The sequence below is a fragment of the Arvicanthis niloticus genome, chromosome 11 (assembly GCF_011762505.2).
Source record: "Arvicanthis niloticus isolate mArvNil1 chromosome 11, mArvNil1.pat.X, whole genome shotgun sequence".
NCBI classification, from domain to species: domain Eukaryota; kingdom Metazoa; phylum Chordata; class Mammalia; order Rodentia; family Muridae; genus Arvicanthis; species Arvicanthis niloticus.
The window spans coordinates 55775288-55794898 of NC_047668.1; the positions used below are offsets into that span (position 1 = coordinate 55775288).

The following is a 19611-nucleotide window of genomic DNA, read 5'->3' on the forward strand; positions in this document are numbered from 1 at the left end:
AACTTTGTTGCCTCTGCTCCTTTGCCCAAGCTGTTTAACGTCCAAATACTCCCACTTTCAGGAACTACTGAATAACTAAGCGGAAAGTAATCTGTCTCTCCTTATCCTCTCACCGCATCCGGCTGTGGCTTGGCTTGGCCCAGGGGACCGACTCGGTCCATCGCAAGGCTGCGCTTCTCCCTAAGTTATGCACTCTTGGGGACCAGGGGCCGTGACCCAGATCGTGTCCACCGGGCACCAGGCGTGGAGTCGGTGCTCAGTGAGCCTGCTGAGGCAATGTGGAAAGTCTCTCGGGGGAGGACCCCGCGCTCCAGGCGCGGGTGAATGATTCACTGGGTGTTTCTTCACATTCCTTACGGTTCAGTCACGTCGGCGCAGCACCCAGCGGCCCGGCAGCTACCTGTGGAGTGGAAGCGCACCTCCGCCTCCGCCGCCCGCGCACGGCAGAGGCCCGGAGGGGGCGCGCGAACCCGCGGGAGGGCACTCGGCCGCCTCCCCGCCCCCTCTCGCGGCGGAAGCCCCGCCCCTCCGCGCGCCCGCCCTCCGCGCGCACCCGCCCTCGCCCTCGCCCTCGCGCCCTCGCGCCGGGGGCGGGCTCGCTGCGCGTGCCGGGCGGGGAAGCGGCGCGAGCCGGCGCCGGGAACGTTCGCCGCGGGGGCGGCTCCGGGGCCTGAGTGGGCGCCGCCGCCTCGGTCGCTGCCGCTGCTTCAGCCGCCTCTGCCGAAGGGGCCGGGTCGGAGGAGGCTGCGGCCGCCGGAGAGCCACGCGACGGCCCCTCAGCTCCGGCCGGGAAGCGAGCCAGGTGGGGAGTCCGCCGGGGCTGGAGGAGCGAGAAGGAGGGCTGCGGGGTGGCGGAGCGCGCGGCCCTGGAGCGGCGACCCTTGGGAGACAGCACGCCGGGCCGGGGAGGGCTCTCCGGTCACCCGCGCGCACGCGGGGGGCCGCGGAGCGCAGAGCCCGGCTGCGCGCGCTGCTGATGCAGCCTGAGCCCGATTCGCGGGGAGGAGGCTCCGCGTTAGGTGCTGAAGGGGGCGAAGGCGGCAGGTCCTGGCAGAGGGCAGGTGAGGTAGGCAGGCCCTGGCAGAGGGAAGGGAACTCATTCCAGATCACCACTCAGTGTCCCCGAGGCTCCCGGTAGGCGAACCTGTCCACCCAGGTCACCTCTGATGGGCACAGTGTCCCGAGAAGAGGGAGGATGCAGCTGACGAATGCTTACTGTTAAATTCCTGTGCCAGGCCTTGGGGAATCAGGGAGACCTTCCAGCCTTCTCTGCAAGCGTTTATTGATTAGCTACGGAGCAGGAGAGAACCGCGGTCAGCGCCCGGGTCACAGACTTTATCACTCTCAACCATCATTTGCTGTTGAAGTGCTGACAGTTCGGCTGTGAAAGTATGCACACAAAATGTAAAGTGCTCTATTTCATGTTTCTTGTTCTGTTCACTTCAGGTCTCTTTAAGATTTTCCCAGCCCTGGGAAACTGGAGCCGTAAGTTACTTGGTTTATGGAGAAAGTAAGATACTTAAGGAAAGCTGGTGGGGGGCTATCCAGAAGGGATTTGAAGGGTCTTACTGACATTTAAGGGGGGGGGAGGGAGAAAGTGGTTTAAGAAATTTGGAAGGAGAATCTTGCCTTCCCAACTAGAATTGAGCTCCGTGCCTGTTTTCTGGTCAGTGTTCAGGATGTGGCCTGGATCCTGACAGCCCTACAATGGATGCCCACTGCAGGAATGGATGGAGGAAGCATTTTATATAGAGTAGTGTCAGTCTCCGTAGAGTTAGGGATGGTCGCTGGACTTCCTTTGGTCCTCAGATTATCTTTTTGCCTTCTCGGGGTAACCCAGGGTCTTAGGCGCTGGTAGGTTCAAACAGTGGCTTAGGTGGCAGACTCTGGTGGCTTGTGACCACTCTTCTTCATCCACGTGGTTCTTGCATGCTGTGCACCCGGAGCTTGTTCTTTGGGTGGTTGCTTGAAATCAGGTTCCGCTCCTTCTCTCATTAGCCTTTTTTTCCCTGGTCGTTTGAGGAGGACGGGAGTGCTTTTGCCTAGAGGACACTTTATAATTTCTATCTTGCCTCTCAGATCTTGGTTCTGAGGTGGAGAATGCTTATGTTTCTTCGGTTCTGTAAAGGCTGGAGTTCTGTCCTCCGCCTTGCTTGGACTCTCCAGCCCCAGGCTGCTGCTTCCTTTCCCTGGCTTGCAGTGCCTGTTGGATTACTTTGCCTGCCAAATTAAAACTTGACCTTTTATGTGTTTTCTGAGGATTTTTATCAGACTTAAGTGGAACTGCCTCTGAAGGGGTTGTGCAGTCAAGGTGGTGCTAACAGGGTCTTTACGTTCACTGAATTTTGCTCAGGAGACAGAATTTCTACATATAGTTAAAAATATTAGAGTGCACTGAATTTCCATTTACCATTTATCTCATGTCTTGGATGTTAACATAGCTGACCTTTAGTCTCCTCCACCCCCGGTTTTTGAAACAGTGTCTTGCTGAGTAGCCCCAGCGGGATTGGTACTCGATATACTGTGGCCCAGGCTGTAAGCTGGCTTTGAACTTGTGGCTATCCTTCTGTTAGTCCTTCCTGTGGAACTTGTGGCTATTCTGTTAGTCCTTCCTGTGAACCATCATGCCTGGTTAAAACAAACTTTTTGTTTGTTTTTTAAAATAGAGTCTCACTGTGTCATCCTGACTGACTTTGAACTTATGTCTATCTTCCTATCTATATGTCCTGGCATTACAGGTGTGCACTACTGTGCCTTCTTGATGTGTAGTTTACATAGGATAAAATGGGTAGATTTTACATATTGAGTTGGATGTTTTGAAAAAATGGTACATAACGCTTGGGTGTGGTGGCACATGTCTTTAGATCACAGCCTTAGGAGGCGAGGCAAGCTGATCACTTCAAGGGGGGCTAGGGTTACATAGGAAGACACTGTTTCAACTGAAAGATAAAAGCAAAACAAAGTAACAAAAGCCCCCACCCCCAAAACAAAAAAACAAACAAAACCTGGAAAACCACGTGTACTTTGTAACCTATCCCAATCAAAATATATACATTTGTATCACCAGAAGGTTACTGCCTGCTGTCTTGGGGACAGCCCCTCCCCCTATTTTATTAACTTAAAATTACATAAGCATTAGAGCTGTGGTTTCTAGACATGCTGGAGGTAGGCTGCCTGTTCTAGGGTGTCATTTGCACTGGAGTCTTTGTGGCTGGCAGCTCCTGGAGTTGCAGTAGTTTGTGCAGAATGCATATTTGTTTGTAAAATGCTCCCAATAAAACCCCTTAGCATACCTAGTCCTTTTTCTTCTGCAGTTACCAGTTTGTTGTTTTCCCAGGCCTTTTTCTATGCATTTTACTTTTTTTTTTTTTTTTTTTTTTTTTGCGTGTGTGTGTGGTATGTGGGAGTGTGCATATGTTATCCATGTACCATACATATGTGTACATGCCTGTGAAAGCCCAAAGTTGACACCAGAAGTTCTCAGTTGCTCCCTTAGTTCAGCCTCTTCCTGAACCTGGAGCTGGCCAATTTGGCTAGTCTAGCCAGTCAGCTTGCTCTATGACTTGCCTGTCTCTAGAGTGCTGGCGTTGGAGGTGGCTGCTAAAGCTGTATGGCTTGTATGTGGGTTCTAGAGATTTGAACTCCAGTCCTTATGTTTGTGTGGCAAGTGCTTTGTCCACTGAGTCACACCCAGCTCTCTCTCCATTTTACTGTAGCACACTGGCCGGGCTGTTCATGTCGGATCACAGGGATCTGCCTGAGTTGTCTTTACTGTATGATTTCTTAGTGGTGTGTAGCCTTCTGTACTTAGTATATTTAAGCCTCTCTTGTTATTGGCAGTTGTCCAGTAAATGGAAAGCAAATACACCTTCCAGTCTGAGGCTTTTCTTAAAAACAAAAATGTTATATTTAGTTGTATATAAGCGTCAATGTCATAAATATATGAAAACTTTCTAAGTGTCTGTGTGTGTGTTCAGAAAAATATTCTCAAGCTGGTGATGTGGTACGGCAGGTAAAGGCACCTGTTGCTAATTCTCCCCCCCTCCTTTTTAAAGATTTTATTTATTTTTTGTATGTGAGTACACTGTTGCTCTCTTCAGACACACCAGAAGAGGGTATCAGATCCCATTACAGATGGCTGTGAGCCATCATGTGATTGCTGGAAACTGAACTCAGGACCTCTGGAAGAGCAGTTGGTGGTCAACGGCTGAACCATCTCTCCACCGTCCCTCACACCCTCCACCTGTTGCTAATTCTGATGACCTTAGTTCAATTCCCAAAACCAATGTGCTAGAGGAAAGAACTGATTTCCTTCGGGTTGGCCTCTGACCTCTATCTGCTATAGCATGAGGGTGCCACACACATACATTCACACAAACTAGTGTAATAAAAGAAAAAATTGAAAAAAAGTTATTTCTTTATCTCAGGCTATGAATTATACTTTCTGGTTTCTTTTGCTTGGTAATATGCATTTTTGGTTCTTCCATACCTGCTTATGGACTGATGACTTATTTCCTTTTAGCAACAAATAATACTTCAGTCAGTGGAAATACTAATTTGTTTATTCACTCATCTAGTGAAAATTTTTTGATAATTCTGAATAAAACTGTTGCAATCTTCTATGTGTATTTTTTTTTTTTTTTGTAGAAACAAGTTTTTTTTTTTTTCCCCACTTGGATAAGTTAGGAGTACAACAGTAGATCATAATATGCCAGATCAAATACACGTTTGGCTGAGGAAACTGCTGAGCAGGCTTCCAGAGTGACTACCATTTTGCATTGGCAATAATTTTTAACATTTATGTCCAAGTGCCCCTGAATTTGTTCATGTGAAACCAGTTTTGTTTTGCTGTCTGTGAACTTATTCACTATCTGGGATGAATTAGTATACAGTTGCTGCTGTCCCGGCTTGCTCTTAGCATGGTTTCTCTCCAGCATTTTGAAGTTTTGCCATATGGATTCATTCTACTCTGAATGTCTTTTACTTTCTCCTTTCTATACTCACCCTTTGTGCCTGTTAGATGTGGGATTTCAGATGTTTAGCTGTCTTGCCGGGGCCTGAGTCAGAATTGAGAGCCAAGGGTCCTGTCCTTGTAAATGTATGTCCTGGTTCAATTCCTGTCGTAGTCTCTTTGTACCTTCCCACCTTTCTAAGCCCACACCATTATATAAACTGAACTCTTGGTAGAGACTGAGTGCATTTTAAGCTTCTTTTCAGCTCCAGTCTTATCCCTGCTCCTCAACACTGAGTCTGGCTTAGATGCCTTGTATTCTCCACCCTTCTTTGTTTGGAATTGTATTCCCCTGCACAAGGTGCCAGTTCTGGACTCAGAATCCAGCCAGCCTGTAGCTTCATCCTGCTCATAATTATGTCTCTCTGGAAGGTTTTTTTGTTTTTAAGCCTTGTCTTTTGATTTCTATTAAAATTTTTTCATTGATTTGATGTAAAGGGATTGCAGCTAGGCATCTCCAATGCTGAACAGAGAGGTCTGAATTGATCTTATGGTCTTGCCACTGTCTTCTTCTTATTGTTCCTTCATGTACCAGAGTTGACAAAGGGCACTAAAAAAAAAATTTTTTTTTTTCCTGAATAGAAATGCTTACAAAGCCGGGTGGTGGTGGCGCACGCCTTTAATCCCAGCACTTGGGAGGCAGAGGCAGGCGGATTTCTGAGTTCGAGGCCAGCCTGGTCTACAAAGTTCCAGAACGGCCAGGACTACTACACAGAGAAACCCTGTCTTGATAAACAGACAAACAAACAAAAAAGAAATGCTCACAATATTTTACTAGTAGCTGTAATTTTTAAAATATTTATTTATTTATTTTTACTTATTCACTTTACATCCTGCTCACTGTAATGTTTGCTGAAGCTTTTGGGTTGATGTTTCTTGTCAATTTAAAGATGTTTCTTGTGGTTTTGCTTTGTATTTTTACTGAGTGTTGAATTTTATCAATGGCTTATTTTTGGCATTTGTTGGAATGATTTGTTTTTAATATGACCTTTTTTTAGTGTGGTAGAAATAAGGTAGACTGCTGGGGCTGGAGAGATGGCTCGGTGGGTAGAGAACTAACTGCTCATCTCAGAGACCTGTATTTGATTCCCAATACTGTCATGGTAGCTCATAACAATCTGTAACCCCAGTATCAGGGCATCCAGCACCCTCTTCTGGCCTCTCTGAGTCCTGGGCAAATGAATGGCACATAGACATATATGTAGGCAGAATAACCATATAAATAAAAATAAAAACAAAAACAAAAATAAAAATATTAAAAGGAATAAGATGGACCACTTTGAGTTGTAGTTAACTGAAAGACATGTCTACAGTTTAATTCTTTTCTTTGAACAGAGTCTCAGTTTGTGAGTACTGGTCGGCCTAGAACTCAGTATGTAAGCCAAGCTGGCCTCAACTCATGACAGTTCTCCTGCCTCAACCATCCAAATGCTGGCATTACAGACGTTTGTTACCCAGCTCAGTTATGTCAGATTATTTTTATATTTTCTGAGACAGAGTTCCATGTTTGGCCTCATACTCACTGTGTAGCTGGGGATAACTTTGAACTTCTGATCCTTCTGCCTCTACCTCCTGATTGCTGGGACCACAGATTTGAACCACTAAGCCTGGTTTATGCAGTGTTGTTGGAACTCAGGGCTAGTAAACATTGTTAGCATTTCCTGCATATTGGTTCAAGCACTGCAATAGAGCGGAATTCCCAGTGCCTTGCTCTTGAGTTTATGTGTATTACTAACACTGCTTATAAATTAAAACAGGATTGAAATGCTGTGATAAGCAGGTTTGGAACTGAGTGGCACAGTAGTCAGAGTGCCTGATAACCGACATTTGTTTGGCTCTCATGTCATGCCAAGCATCATGCTAGACATTTTGCATGATTTGTTTGCTAGTTAGCATAGCCCTGTTAAGGTTAAGTTCAGCTGTTCAGAGCTCTGTGTGGTTGTAGAGTATGCTACTGAATTTTTTTTTTTTTTTTATTGGAACTAAGAGAATGCTTTTTGATTTGTTACAAGAAGATATCTAGGGTTTTACATTTATTTCCCTGGCACCCCTTTTAATCTCAAAGAGAAAAGAATAAGAATTAGAGGAAGGGTATTTGAGAATTTTCCTGAAATGAGCAAGGGAGTTATTTATTTTATTTTATTTTTAATTAAAAGTGGATTTGACTATATTAGTCACAGTCTGAGCTTACCTCAGGGAAGTCTGACTGATTTTGCAGGAGACTGCATTTGCACATGGCTTTTTCAGAGTGCTTTGTGTGTGCTAGTGCATGTGGAGGCGAGAGGACAACCTGAGATGTTCCTGGGGCACCATTCACCTTGGTCTTTGAGCTAGCTTCCCTTACTGGCTTCAGCTGGCAGATTTGGCTGATTTGCCTGTTGAGAGCACTGCAGAACTACCTGTCTCTGCCTCCTCAGGGCTGAGATTATAACAATTGTCACCAAGCCTGCTTTATTAATTTACTTATCTCTTTGCTTGCTTATGTATTATGTGGTGTGTGCGTGCGTGTGCGTGTGTGCGCGTGTGTTTATATTTGGAAGCCAGAGACTAATGTGTGGTGTCTTCCTTGAGTTCTTCTCTGCCTTACATTCTGCAGCCATGTCTCCCACCTGAATCCAGTGTTTTCTAATTTAGTTGTCCTAGCAAGTTAACTTGCTCTGGGGAGCCTCACTCACAAGTATAGGCTGCAAGGGCCATTTCAAAATAATGTGGGTGCTGGAAATCCAAATCCCAGTCCTCACGCTGTATGACAAGTGCTTTACCCCACTGAACTTTACCCAACCAGCCCCCAGGATTTTTTTAAAACATGGCTCATGAGGTCAGATCTTGGTGTCTACAAGGGAAGCGCTGGGCCAGCTCCCTAGCCCATACCTGAATGCTCTGATGTGACAGGGCCAAAGGTTAAGAAACTGACAAACCAATTTAAAGGAAAGGAAGGCTCTTATCACGCGTACTGCAGTACACAGATGTGCTGGAGACATTTCCAAAGCGGTCTCTCCCTATGCTTTAGTCCGTGTGCCGTGGTAGTTCCTCTGCCTCTGTCTGCAGGCCATGTCCAGCTCTGTAGCAGTGTCTTCCTAGGAGAGAACAGACAGGAGGATTCTTGCCACCCTCTCCCCCACATCTCATCAAAGGCATCACTGTTTTGGGAATTTCTTTACATTTTCATTTACTCCTGTTTGGTTTGCAGAGGGTGATATTATGGTGATGTAATAATATCATAGACTAGCAGTATTGTTTATACATTGCACATGGGATGGAGAGGGAGGGCTCACAGCCATATCATTGGCTACCTAAAGTAATTGCTTCATAATCTTAGGTCTTAGTCTCCCCAGCTAGTTATAACGTCTACAGTCCTGACTTGCTCCTAAGGCCTATCTAGCACAGGCCTGACTTCTCACTCTAGATTTCTTTTTTTTTTTTTGGAGATAGAATCGGTCTTGCTGTATTGTCAGGCTGATCTTGAACTCAGCATCCTTTTGTTTCAGCTCCCTGAGAGCCAGGGTTCCAGGCAAAAAGCCACACACCAGATTGTTTTGTTTTAAGAGCTGTCACTTCTTCCAAAATTGGGAAGTGACAGGCATGGGGAAAAGTGCTGTAGACAGGGTAACAAGCAAATTAGGCAGTTATGTTTTATTAATAAGTAACCCATCCATTGACACTTCATCTGTATATCCGGTGACAGGACTTGGTGGCATGTGCTAGGGGATGGGAGCTGATGGTGGGAACATCTCAGCCTACGTAGGTGAGTCTCCTTTTTTGTCTGCTTATACGGTGTAGATATACTGCAGCTCACCTCTGTCAGGCTCAGTGGGCTGTCAGATTTGAAGGAAATGAACCTTGCTAAACAGATGACTGGCTTAACAGAATTCCTGCAGAGAAAGTGCAGAGTGGATTTTTTTGGTGAAGTCACAATGCAAGCATACTTGCAGAACAAGGAAAAACAGAGTGGACACTGCTTCTGTTCCCGGGATGAGCTGTCAATCAGCTGCAAAATACAAAATCAGTAGGATCAGATTGATATAGAATCAGCCAAAAGCAACTAAACATGCCTGTATAATGATTATGCTTAGTATATTATGCCTTAAGTGATATTACAGGGATATAATAATATCATAAACTAACAGTATTGTTTATGCATTTTATTTTTTTTGAGACGGGGTTTCTCTGTGTATCTCTGGATGTTCTAGAACTAGCTTTGTAGACTTGAACTCATAGAACTTCACCTGCCTCTGCCTTCCTGGAATTAAAGGCATGAGTCACCACCTCCTGACTTCTATATGAACTTTCAGTGTGTTCTCTTGCTACTTCTGTTTTCCTAAGATACATGTATATGTTGCTTTAAATACTAGTGCTTGGGAGACTAAACTAGGAAGATTGCCTTGACTTTGAGGCCAGCCTGGGCTACATGTTGTTCCATACCTATAATACTAGTGCTTGAGAGAAGATTGCCTTGTGTTTGAGGCCAGCCTGGGCTATATCTATAGTTCCACACTACTTCAGACCTGTGCTACAGAATGAAAATTGTATCTCAAAAACAAAAACAAAAATACTACTAATCATACAAAAAAGTATTAGTATGTTTTCTTTAATACAATAGCTTTTGACTTTGCATTAATGCCTAATTTTTAGAAATATTTTCTACCATATTTTTATTTTCTATATTTTATTGCTTTTTTAATTTGAAGCTTTAGTTTAATAGCCATTTCTTAGTCTTTTTCTGTTGTATACAATCTACAGGCTTAATCACTTGAGAACATAAATTTTATTCATTTTGGTAATTAGTCTATAATTTAGTTGTAAAAGATTTAGAAAATTTTGTGTGTCTGAATTTGCTTGCTTTTTGTTTTTGAGGTAGAGTTTCACAGTATAGCCCTGGTTCTACTGGTAATTGTTATTCAGACCAGGTTGGCCTCAAACTCATAGAGATCCACTTGCCTTTGCCTTGGGAGTGCTGAGATTAAAGACAAGTGCTATGCTATGCCTGGCATGTGTCAATATTTGGCTTTTGTGTGTGTGTGTGCGCAGCACATGTGTGCCTAGTATCTGCAGAGGTTAGAAGGGACATTGAATCCCCATGAACTGGAGTTTAAGATAGTTCTGAGCCTCCTTGTGGGTGCTGGAAATTGAATTTGCAAAATTGGTAATTCTCTGCAAAAGTAACAGGTGTTCTAAACCACTGAGCTATCCTTCTAGCCTTTACAATTTAATCTATTTGTCTGTCTGTCTGTCCGTCCGTCTGTCCATCCATCCATCTATCCATCCATCCATTTATCTATCTGTCTGTCTGTCTATCTTTTCTTTTTCTTTTTTTAGATTTATTTATTTTATGTATATGAGCACACTGTAGTTGTCTTCAGACACACCAGAAGAGGGCATCAGATCCCATTACAGATTATTATGAGTCACCATGTGATTGCTGGGAATTGAACTCAGGACCTCTGGAAGAGCAGTGAGTGCTCTTAACCACTGAGCCATCTCTCCAGCCCTCTATCTATCTTTTCAAGACACAGTTTCTCTGTGTAGCCCCGACTCTTCTGTTGACAAGGCTTGCCTTGAATTCAACACCTTCCTCCTGAGTGCTGGGACAAAGCATGTACCATTGTGCCTGGATGTTTGTGATATTTTAAAACTAAGCATGCAGAATTGAAGACAAACTAAATATTTTTGGTGGAAGCAGGAGGCATCAGATGTGGCCTCAAACTCTGTGTAGATGAACTTGGCCTTGAACTCCAGATCCTCCTGCCTCTACCTCCCAGTGCTGGGATTATAAGTGTGTGCCACTATACCTGTTTTTTTTTTTTTGTTTGTTTGTTTGTTTGTTTTTTTGTTTTTTGTTTTTTGTTTTTTCGAGACAGGGTTTCTCTGTGTAGCCCTGGCTGTCCTGGAACTTACGCGGTAGACCAGGCTGGCCTCGAACTCAGAAATCCACCTGCCTCTGCCTCCCAAGTGCTGGGATTAAAGGCGTGCGCCACCACTGCCCGGCTATACCTGTTATTTATTTATTTTTTTAAAGATTTATTCATTATATGTGATTACACTATTGCTATCTTCAGACACACCAGAAGAGGGCATCAGATCCCATTACAGATGGTTATGAGCCACCATGTGGATGCTGGGAATTGAACTCAGGACCTCTGGAAGAGCAGTCAGTGCTCTTAACCACTGAGTCATCTCTCCAGCCCCCGTTTTAGCCCTTTTAATAGACACAACATGGTATCTCTTTTTTGTTTTAACTTCTTATTTTGAAGTTACTAAACATATTTTCACATTGCTTATTCTGCCTTCTTTGGCCATTTAAAAACATTTATTTATTATGTGTATGTATGTGAGTAGAGGTCAAAGGACAGCGTTCAGGAGTTGCCTCTCCCAACATGTGGGTCTCAGGGATCCAACTCAGGTTGTCAGGTTGGTGGTGCACACCTTTACCCACTCAACTGTCCTGCTGGCCCATTGATGATTTTTTAATTAGACTGTTTTTTGTTTGTTTTGCTTTGTTGTTATTGTTTTGCTTTAAGCTTGATTTCTGAAATTTGTTTGTGCTTTGAGAAAATATTTATTCACTAGTGTGTGTGTGTGTGTGTGTGTGTGTGTGTGTGTGTGTGAGTGATGTGAGTGTGGCTACCTGTGCCATGGCATGCACGGTGCCAAATGACAACTCCTGGGGGTCAGTTTGCTTTTACAGTTCTCTCTATTCTGGGAATCAGACTCAGCTCACCAGAGCTTTTGCTCACTGAGCCATCTTGCTGGCCTAATTTTATTTATTTATTTATTCTGCTTGTTTTCACCTTTTTATAACTTTGCAGAGTAGTTAGTTTTGATAAAATTCAACTAAGAAAATTTTTTATCTTATGAGTTGTTATTTTGGTGTTCTGTGTAAAAACTTGTTCCCTCAGTTTGGCTTCAGGCCAGGAATATTAAACAGCCTCATCCAGGAACTCAGAGTTTCAGCTTTAAGGTTTAGGATACTTTGCTTGTGTCTCACACTTAAGACTCTCGTCTTTTACACATTGTAGGCTGTGCCTGTGTTATGTCTTCAAGAAGCATCCAGAAGGATGACTGGATGCTCTGAGGAGCAGACAGGTTTATGTGGATGTAGCCAGTGGGCATGCTTCTTTGTGTGTCTGCAGGATGAACTACAGGAAAGAGAGGGTGGGGAGTCCCGAGATCAGGAGGCCATAGAAATTTTTTGTTCATTCATCTGGATGAAGGTTTTGGCATTAGAAATGGGAAAAGGGTGTGTGGGGGGGGTGGATATGAGAGTGATTGGGAGGAAGGAAGTGGCAGGGTTTGAAGTTAGAGTCAGCTTGTGATGAGAAGGATAGAGGGGTATTGGTTATCTTTAGACGATGTGGCTAAGAAAAGGCAGAATTCCAGGAGTCCAGTGGAAGGGAGTAAAGAGGTGAGCTCATGTTCATGCATATTGATGTTCAAGGTCCTGTCTCAATGGCAGGGCCCGTGAGGTCAGCTGTGGTGGGGTGGTAGTAGGTCCTTGATGGGTGGTAGTAGGTTCTTGATGGGTGGTAGTAGGTTCTTGTTGGGTCTAGAGCTGCTGAAAGCCTGAATACAGAGATGCAGATAATAGCACCCATAAAGCACTGGCCCCAGGGATGTAATTGACATACTCAGTTTATGTGCCTCATAAGTTTGGACTTGAGGCCATCTGAGTCATAAGCTTGGTTGAATGAACAGGTATCTGAGTTTCTGTAGGAGCTAATTCTAGGCAAGGATGTAAATGCCAGCATTTTGTTTAGGAGGTGATCCCAGGAAGAACTTGGACAGAGAGAAGTGAGATAGGAAATAAGGGGTTGACTATCTGTGTTAGTGGGCGAGTAGCTGCAGCTTGTTCTTACTGATGGTCCCAAGGAGACAGTGTGAGACACGTATCCCAGGGTGGGTGAGGCAGCAGTGGCCCTTCTGTACCGTCCCCATCAGTAAGGGTATTTCTAGGTGGTAGATTTATAGTGTTTCAGGCCTGCCCTGAAGGAAGTAAGACTCCTGAGCTTGAGTTGGGGAGGGGAGGGGAGAAGCAGCTGCTGCCAGCCTAGGATGCAAGGACTTGGTAGAGTGTAGGCGGTGTAGAGGATGAGAGAACACTTTTGACACCTTCCTTCATACCTTCTAGCGGTTCCAGTGTCTCCCACTCATTTCTGTGGAACATCACTCAAGCATCGTGTTTCAGGCTTACAGAAGTCACTCCACAGCACAGCAGGATTGGCTCCCAGTGTTCATGAGCCAGCGCCCCATATCAGCACTCTTTCTTATCAGCGATGTCGGGCCTCCAAGTTCAACATTTTTAAGATCCTTTCTCAGATATATCTTTCAGTTACTCCAGGCACAGCAGGTGTTTGTTGGTTGAATTAGCCACCTTTCCCAAACATAGGCACAGAACCCCCCTGTACCTATGTGTCAGTATAGGCTTATTGATTCTGATGGACATACCACACAGGTGGGGAATGCTGGTGATTAGGAGCCTGTGTGTGTGTCAAGGCAGAAAGCACATGGGAAATCTACAGACTTGAGAAACTGTAAACAGACCTCTGACCCTTTGTGACAAGACGGGCCTCTTATTTTTTAAATGATTTATTTACTTTTATTGTGTTTTGTGTTTAATGATTTATTTATTGCATTGTATTTTGCCTGCATGTATGTGTGTGTGTGAGGGTGTTGGATCCCTTGGAACTGGAGTTATAGACAGTTGTGAGCTACCATGTGGGTGCTGGGAATTGAATCCTGGTCCCCTGGAAGAGCAGCCAGTTCTCTTAACTGCTGAGCCATCTCTCTGGCCTTGGCCTCTTGTCCTTACTCTTGCAGAGGCAGGGTTAGGTCTTGGAAGATAAACATTTTTCAGGACATACCCCAACATAGACCTTTGCCTGTTTCAGCAGGAAAGGCTGCCATCTTGTTGCAAGAGGGTCAGAGCTCTGTTTACAGTTTCTCAAGTCTGTAGATTCCAAACTGCCTTCTGATGACCGGCATTCCTCTGCGTGTGGAATGTTCATTAGAATCAGTAAGTCTATACTGACACAGTGTTCACTCCCAAATCTGTAGTTTTATGTTCTGGTTGACTCAGTGTCGTTGGTTTAAACAATGGCCCAATGGCATGTACCAGCCATTGTCAGACTGGATATTTTTCATGGCACAAATAGTCCTCCGTGTATGTGGGATTCATTGCCCACCTTAGCGCTACAGTCATCAGTCTTTGCTGTCTCTGAAGTTTGCACTTTCATGGGTGTTGCATAGTTAAAATGGTGCTTTTTGTCCTTTTTAAATTGTTTTTTTGTGACAGGGTTTCATGTAGCGCGGGCTGGCCTTCAGTCTGCTCTGTGCTGGGAGTGCAGGTGCTCAGCACCGCTGCTGGCTCCAGACGGGCTCCTTTCCCTTCGTGATTTCCACTTAAGTTTCTTCAATGTTTTAATGGCTTCATGGTTCATTCCTTTCTAGAACTGAATAGTTTATCTCTTCACCTACTGAAGGACAATGTAGTTGTTTTCAGGATTTGGCAATCATGCCTAAAGCTGCTGTGAACATCTGGGAGCAGTTTTTTTGGGTAGATGTACGTTTTTACCATCTCTGCCTAAATACCAAGGATTGTTTGATAACAATGGTAACAGCACATCTTGTTGTGTAAGAACCTGGCCAGCTGCCTGAAGTGGCCAGACCTGTTGCTTCACATCCTTCCTAGTGCATGGTATGGTCTTTTCTTCACTTTGGCTGTTTTCATAGGCGCACAGTGGTATCTTGTTTTAATTCTCTCTATGTGCTTGTGTGAGTGTGCTGGTGAACATGTCTGTGGAGGCCAGAGGCCCTTTTGTTGTTGTTGCTATTTTTGTTTTGTTTCTTGAGACAGGTTCTCATGTGTAGCCTCAACTGGCCTGGGACTCACTGTGTAGACCAGGTTGCCCTAAACTCACAGAGGTCTACCTTTCTCTGCCTCCTCCATGCTGGGATTAAAGGTGTGCACCACGACCTCTAGCTCTAACTTTTGACTTTTAGTGAAGTTCAGATTAATAGTTCTTTCTTGGGCTCAGCCAGTGCTGTTGTATCTACAAAGCCCTCACTGGCTCATCTCTCCAGGAAGAGCGCTTTCTGTGCAAACATGAGGACTCCAGTTGTGAGTTGTGATCTTAGAAAAAGCCAAGTTCGGTCATGTGCGTACTGACAACACTAGCATCGGAGGGTGGGAGGGAGCAGAGATGATGGTCTCTGGGGCTTGCTACCTGCCAGCTTAGATCCAGGTTCAGTAAGAGACATTGAGAGTGATAGAGCAAGACACCCGATGTCTGCTAGTCTCTGCACAAGTGTGTGTGCAGAGAGTTATGCCATAGGTATATATACTGTGCACATACACACCACTCACACACACACACATACACACACACACACAGAGGGGGGAGGGAGGGAGAGATAGAGGAAGAAAAAGAAGAAGAAGAAGAAGAAGAAGAAGAAGAAGAAGAAGAAGAAGAAGAAGAAGAAAGAGAGAGAGAGAGAGAGAGAGAGAGAATGAATAAATATAAATTGTCAACTGGGTGTGTTGGCTCACACCTGTAGTTTCAGCACTACGGAGGCTCAGGCAGGAGGATTACTAAAATTAGAGGCCAGGACTGGACTACCTAGTTGAGTTCCAAACCAGTCTGCAGTGTGAGACCCTGTCTGGGCAAACAAAAGAGAATCTTCATCATAACCTTGGGTTCTTTGTTTTCTCCTGTGATTTCTAGGAGATGTATAGCTTTATGTTTTTAAATTAGGGCACTTTGAGTTAATTTTTGTGACAAGTACAAAGTCTGCTGTGTTTAGAATAATGTTTTTGTATTTGGACACTCAATTCTTACAGTAACCCACATTGAGAAGGCCACTTTTCTCCATTAGATTGCCTTTTGACATGTGAGTCTTGAAGCTGGCAGTGTCTGGCCTCAGTTTTTATTTTTTTAAAATATAGTCTTGGCTATTCTTAGTTTTTTGTCTTTTGTGTAGACATTGGATGAGTTTGTTGGTGTTTACAAAGTAACTTGGTCAGAGTTTGGTTGGCATTTTACTGAATCTATAGATTGAGTTTAAAGGAACTGGTATTTTGACAATGTTTAGACTTCTTATTTATAAACATGGAATCTCAGTAATTTATTTAGTTTTATGTTGTTTTTTTCTACCAGTTTTATAAATTTTTTCACACTGATCTTATACATGCTTTGCTATATTTGTACAAAATATTCATATTTTGGGGGGATGATAACATAAGTAATATATTTTTAATAATTTTATTAGATTTATTCACTTTTTATTTTTTATGTGAGTGTTTTGCTTGTATGTGTATGTCCCACGTATGCAGTTGCTGCCCGTGAGGGTAAGAAGGAAGCATCAGATCTTTTGGAATTGGAATGTTGGTTGGTTGTGAGCCACTGTGTGGGTACTGTGTGGGTCCTGGGCATCAAACCCAGGTCTTCTGCAAGAGCCATACATGCGCTTGACCCTGACCCACCTCTCCAGTACCTATATTTTTATTTTTTAATGTGGCATTATGTTATTATTTTACATTTCAAATGGATTGGCTTTTGTATATTGATTTTTGTTTATTGATCAGCTAACCTTGCTGTAATAGCTTATTAGTTGGCAGATTTGGGAAATTCTCTTAGGTCCTCTGCATAGACGAGCATGTCAAGGTGAACAAGGACAGTTGTGTTTCTCGAGCTGGTTACTTCTCATTTCCTTTTCCCGTCAGTTTTACCTCCTGTAGTTTTCCACACAGCTGCTTTTCCTGCTTCTGTTGCTTCAGTATGAGACTGCCTGTGAGCCAGGGTAGGAGGGAATGGAGGAGGAGGAGAGGAAAAGTAGCTGGGGATTCTTCCACTCTGATTTCTCGGCAAGCAAGCTAACTAGAGGGCTTTCCTGGGTTTTTTTTTTTTTTTTTTTTTTTTTTTTTTTTAAACATGTGCTACAAGACTTAGTTGGGGAGCCTGAGGTTTGGAGTTTAGGCCTGAGGCTGTGAGAGAACAGTGGTAAGCCCTTGTTGGGTGGTCTCTCCAGTCCACCTGCTCATGCTTACTTCACATGTGTCTCTCACAGTTCCACATGCATTAGTTTGGGTTTAGTAGTTTTGCTCAGTGACTGAGGTGGTTATATACTCACCCCAGATTCCAGGATCCAGACCTTCCTTGGGCCGGGTATTTAGGACTTATCAGTCATCTACTGCAGCTGTCTGCCTTATGGGAGTAACTTTTCAGGCTTCTTGCCTAGAGAGTGTTCAGCCAGCTGAAGGGAATTCTCCAGGGAAAAGTGCAGCTGTGACAATATGGCACGCTTCCAGCAGTAGGAAAGTAACCAAGCCACCTGGGGAAGGAATGGCCGACCAGGACAGAGTCTACTGCATCGTTATGTTTCCAGGGCTGGGGTGTGTGTGTGTATGTGTGTGTATGTTACATTGCATGTGCATGTGTGCATGCGTCGTCCCTTTAATGCCACAAGAAATTGATGTTGGGTGTCTTACTTTATTGCTGTCTGCATTACTTACTGCATTAGTTTTTGAGGCAAGTTTCTCACTGAGCCTGGAGCTCACTGAGTGGCTAGGCTGGCAGGCTACTCATTTAGCCATATAGTCAGCTCCTGCTCGTTCCTTTTAAAACCTCTGAAGTTTATACTGTTTACTTCTATACGAGGCTGTAAAGTATCGAAGCATTTTCTTAGTAGGTTTTCCTCTTTTCCTCTCCATTCACATCTCTTCATTTCCCCTTGGGTTTTCTTTTCTTTCTTTCATTTGAAAACAAACAAACAAATAAAAGCTGGATGTATTACTTGTCTGATTGGTGAGACAAACATACAAAGCAATGTAAGAAAGGGTTTCTTTTGGTTCACAATTTGAGGATCCAGTCCATAGCAGCTACTGGAGCTTGAGGCACTTGGTTGCAATTTATTTGTAACTGGGAAGCAGAGAGTGGAGCCAGAACCCGAGGCAGTAATACCTCAAGGCTGGCTCCCAACAACCACGTTGACTGACTAACTAGGCTACAGTATCAAAGGTTCCACAGACAGTGCCACCAGCTGGGGACCAAGTGTTGAGATGCATGAACCTGTGCAGGACATTTCACATTTAGGCCATAACAGTTGGCGCAGTGTGTGTGTGTGTGTGTGTGTGTGTGTTAAATACCATTTTAGCAACAAGGAATGAATCTTAAGAGTGATTGAAGCATTTCTGAAACTGAAACAAAGACACGCCGGGCAGTGGTGGCGCACGCCTATAATCCCAGCACTTGGGAGGCAGAGGCAGGCGGATTTCTGAGTTCAAGGCCAGCCTGGTCTACAGAGTGAGTTCCAGGACAGCCAGGCTACACAGAGAAACCCTGTCTCAAAAAAACAAACAAACAAACAAAACAAAACAAAACAAAAAAACCCGAAACAAAGACACTTGGTGTGATTGTTTTCATTTTGACAGTGGGGATGTACTAGCCTAATTGCAGTCAGACATGTAGTAATCCAGTGTTAATGATTACTATAAATAAGATGGGCAAACTTTTTCTTAAAGGGCCGGATAGTAAATTTTACTTCAGACTTTTTAGGCCAGAAGTTCTCTGTGGCATGCGCTGCAGTGTGCCATTGTTTTGTGAGTATAGAGATTCTGCCATAGATGATAACACAGGAATGAAGGCAGGCATGAAAATACATGCCTATAATCCCACCACTTAGGATGCAGAAGGATTAGGAGTTCAAGGTCTTCCTCAGTAGTTTAGCAAGTTTGAGGCTAACCTGTACTACATGAGGCCGTGTCTAGCCCTCATACCCTCTCCTAAGAAGAAAAGGAAACAGAACTGGGTAGCCATGGCTGTATTTCAAAACTCTGTTTGCAAAAGCAGATGGCAGGTCAGATGTGTTCAAGAAAGTGTAGTTCCTGTCGTCCGCCAGCCACTAGTCATGTTACCTGTGGTTGTGGGTGCTGAAATTGCCTCACAGTACTTGTAAGATGGTGGCTAGCTAGATGCCCCAAGATGAATCTAAAAATGAAAATACAATTTTAGAAAATTACCACTAAGAATTCAGCACTCTCTAGGAATTTGCTTTCTCTGCTTTGAGAAACGTGATGTGGAGGAATACTGAGGTAGAGGTTGCAGCCTGTGAGATATAGTACAAAGGTCATCGTGGTTATCCCGTGTGATCAGTATCAGCAGTTGACTTCGTGAGAGATCGAGAGATACAGAAAAGGTAAGCTTTCCAGTGGCCTCTTCCCTTTGTAATCACAGACTACTGGAACCAACTCCTGTTTTTTCTTTAAATCCTAGATTTTATTAGATTGTTTTTCTGGTGGCTTTTTTTTTTTTTTTTTGGCTTACTTTTTGTTCAAAATTCCTTTGACTTGGGGTAAATTGTAACCACTGTGTGTGTTGAAGTTTCTCCGATAACATTTTCGTGACTTGGAATGGGGTTGTTTTTGATCAAAATCTTAATTATGGAATGTTAATGACTATATTGACATTTTAAAGTTTCTTTGGGTTATAACTGAACTTGTTATAACCAGGCAGGCATCTTGCTGTAGCAAATATGCAGTTTATACAGTTGTCATTTAGTTTGTGATCATAAGATATTTGAGAATGGTTTTTACTTGTTTAATGTATAAC

At 43.9% G+C, this 19611-nt stretch overlaps 1 protein-coding gene across 9 annotated transcripts in view; it reads left to right on the forward strand.

The window, feature by feature from the left end:
• Positions 1–597: 597 nt before the first annotated feature.
• The window catches only part of Dtnb (dystrobrevin beta), a 195132-nt gene continuing 176118 nt past the window's right edge, over positions 598–19611 (forward strand). For 8 of the 9 annotated variants that reach the window (XM_076942210.1, XM_034513843.2, XM_076942214.1 and 5 more), the window contains exon 1: positions 598–802. The gene's annotated coding sequence lies outside the window, so the exon portion shown is untranslated. Of the gene's footprint in view, positions 803–1232; positions 1390–19611 lie in introns of those variants that run through there. The other variant, XM_076942211.1, reaches the window with a different exon arrangement.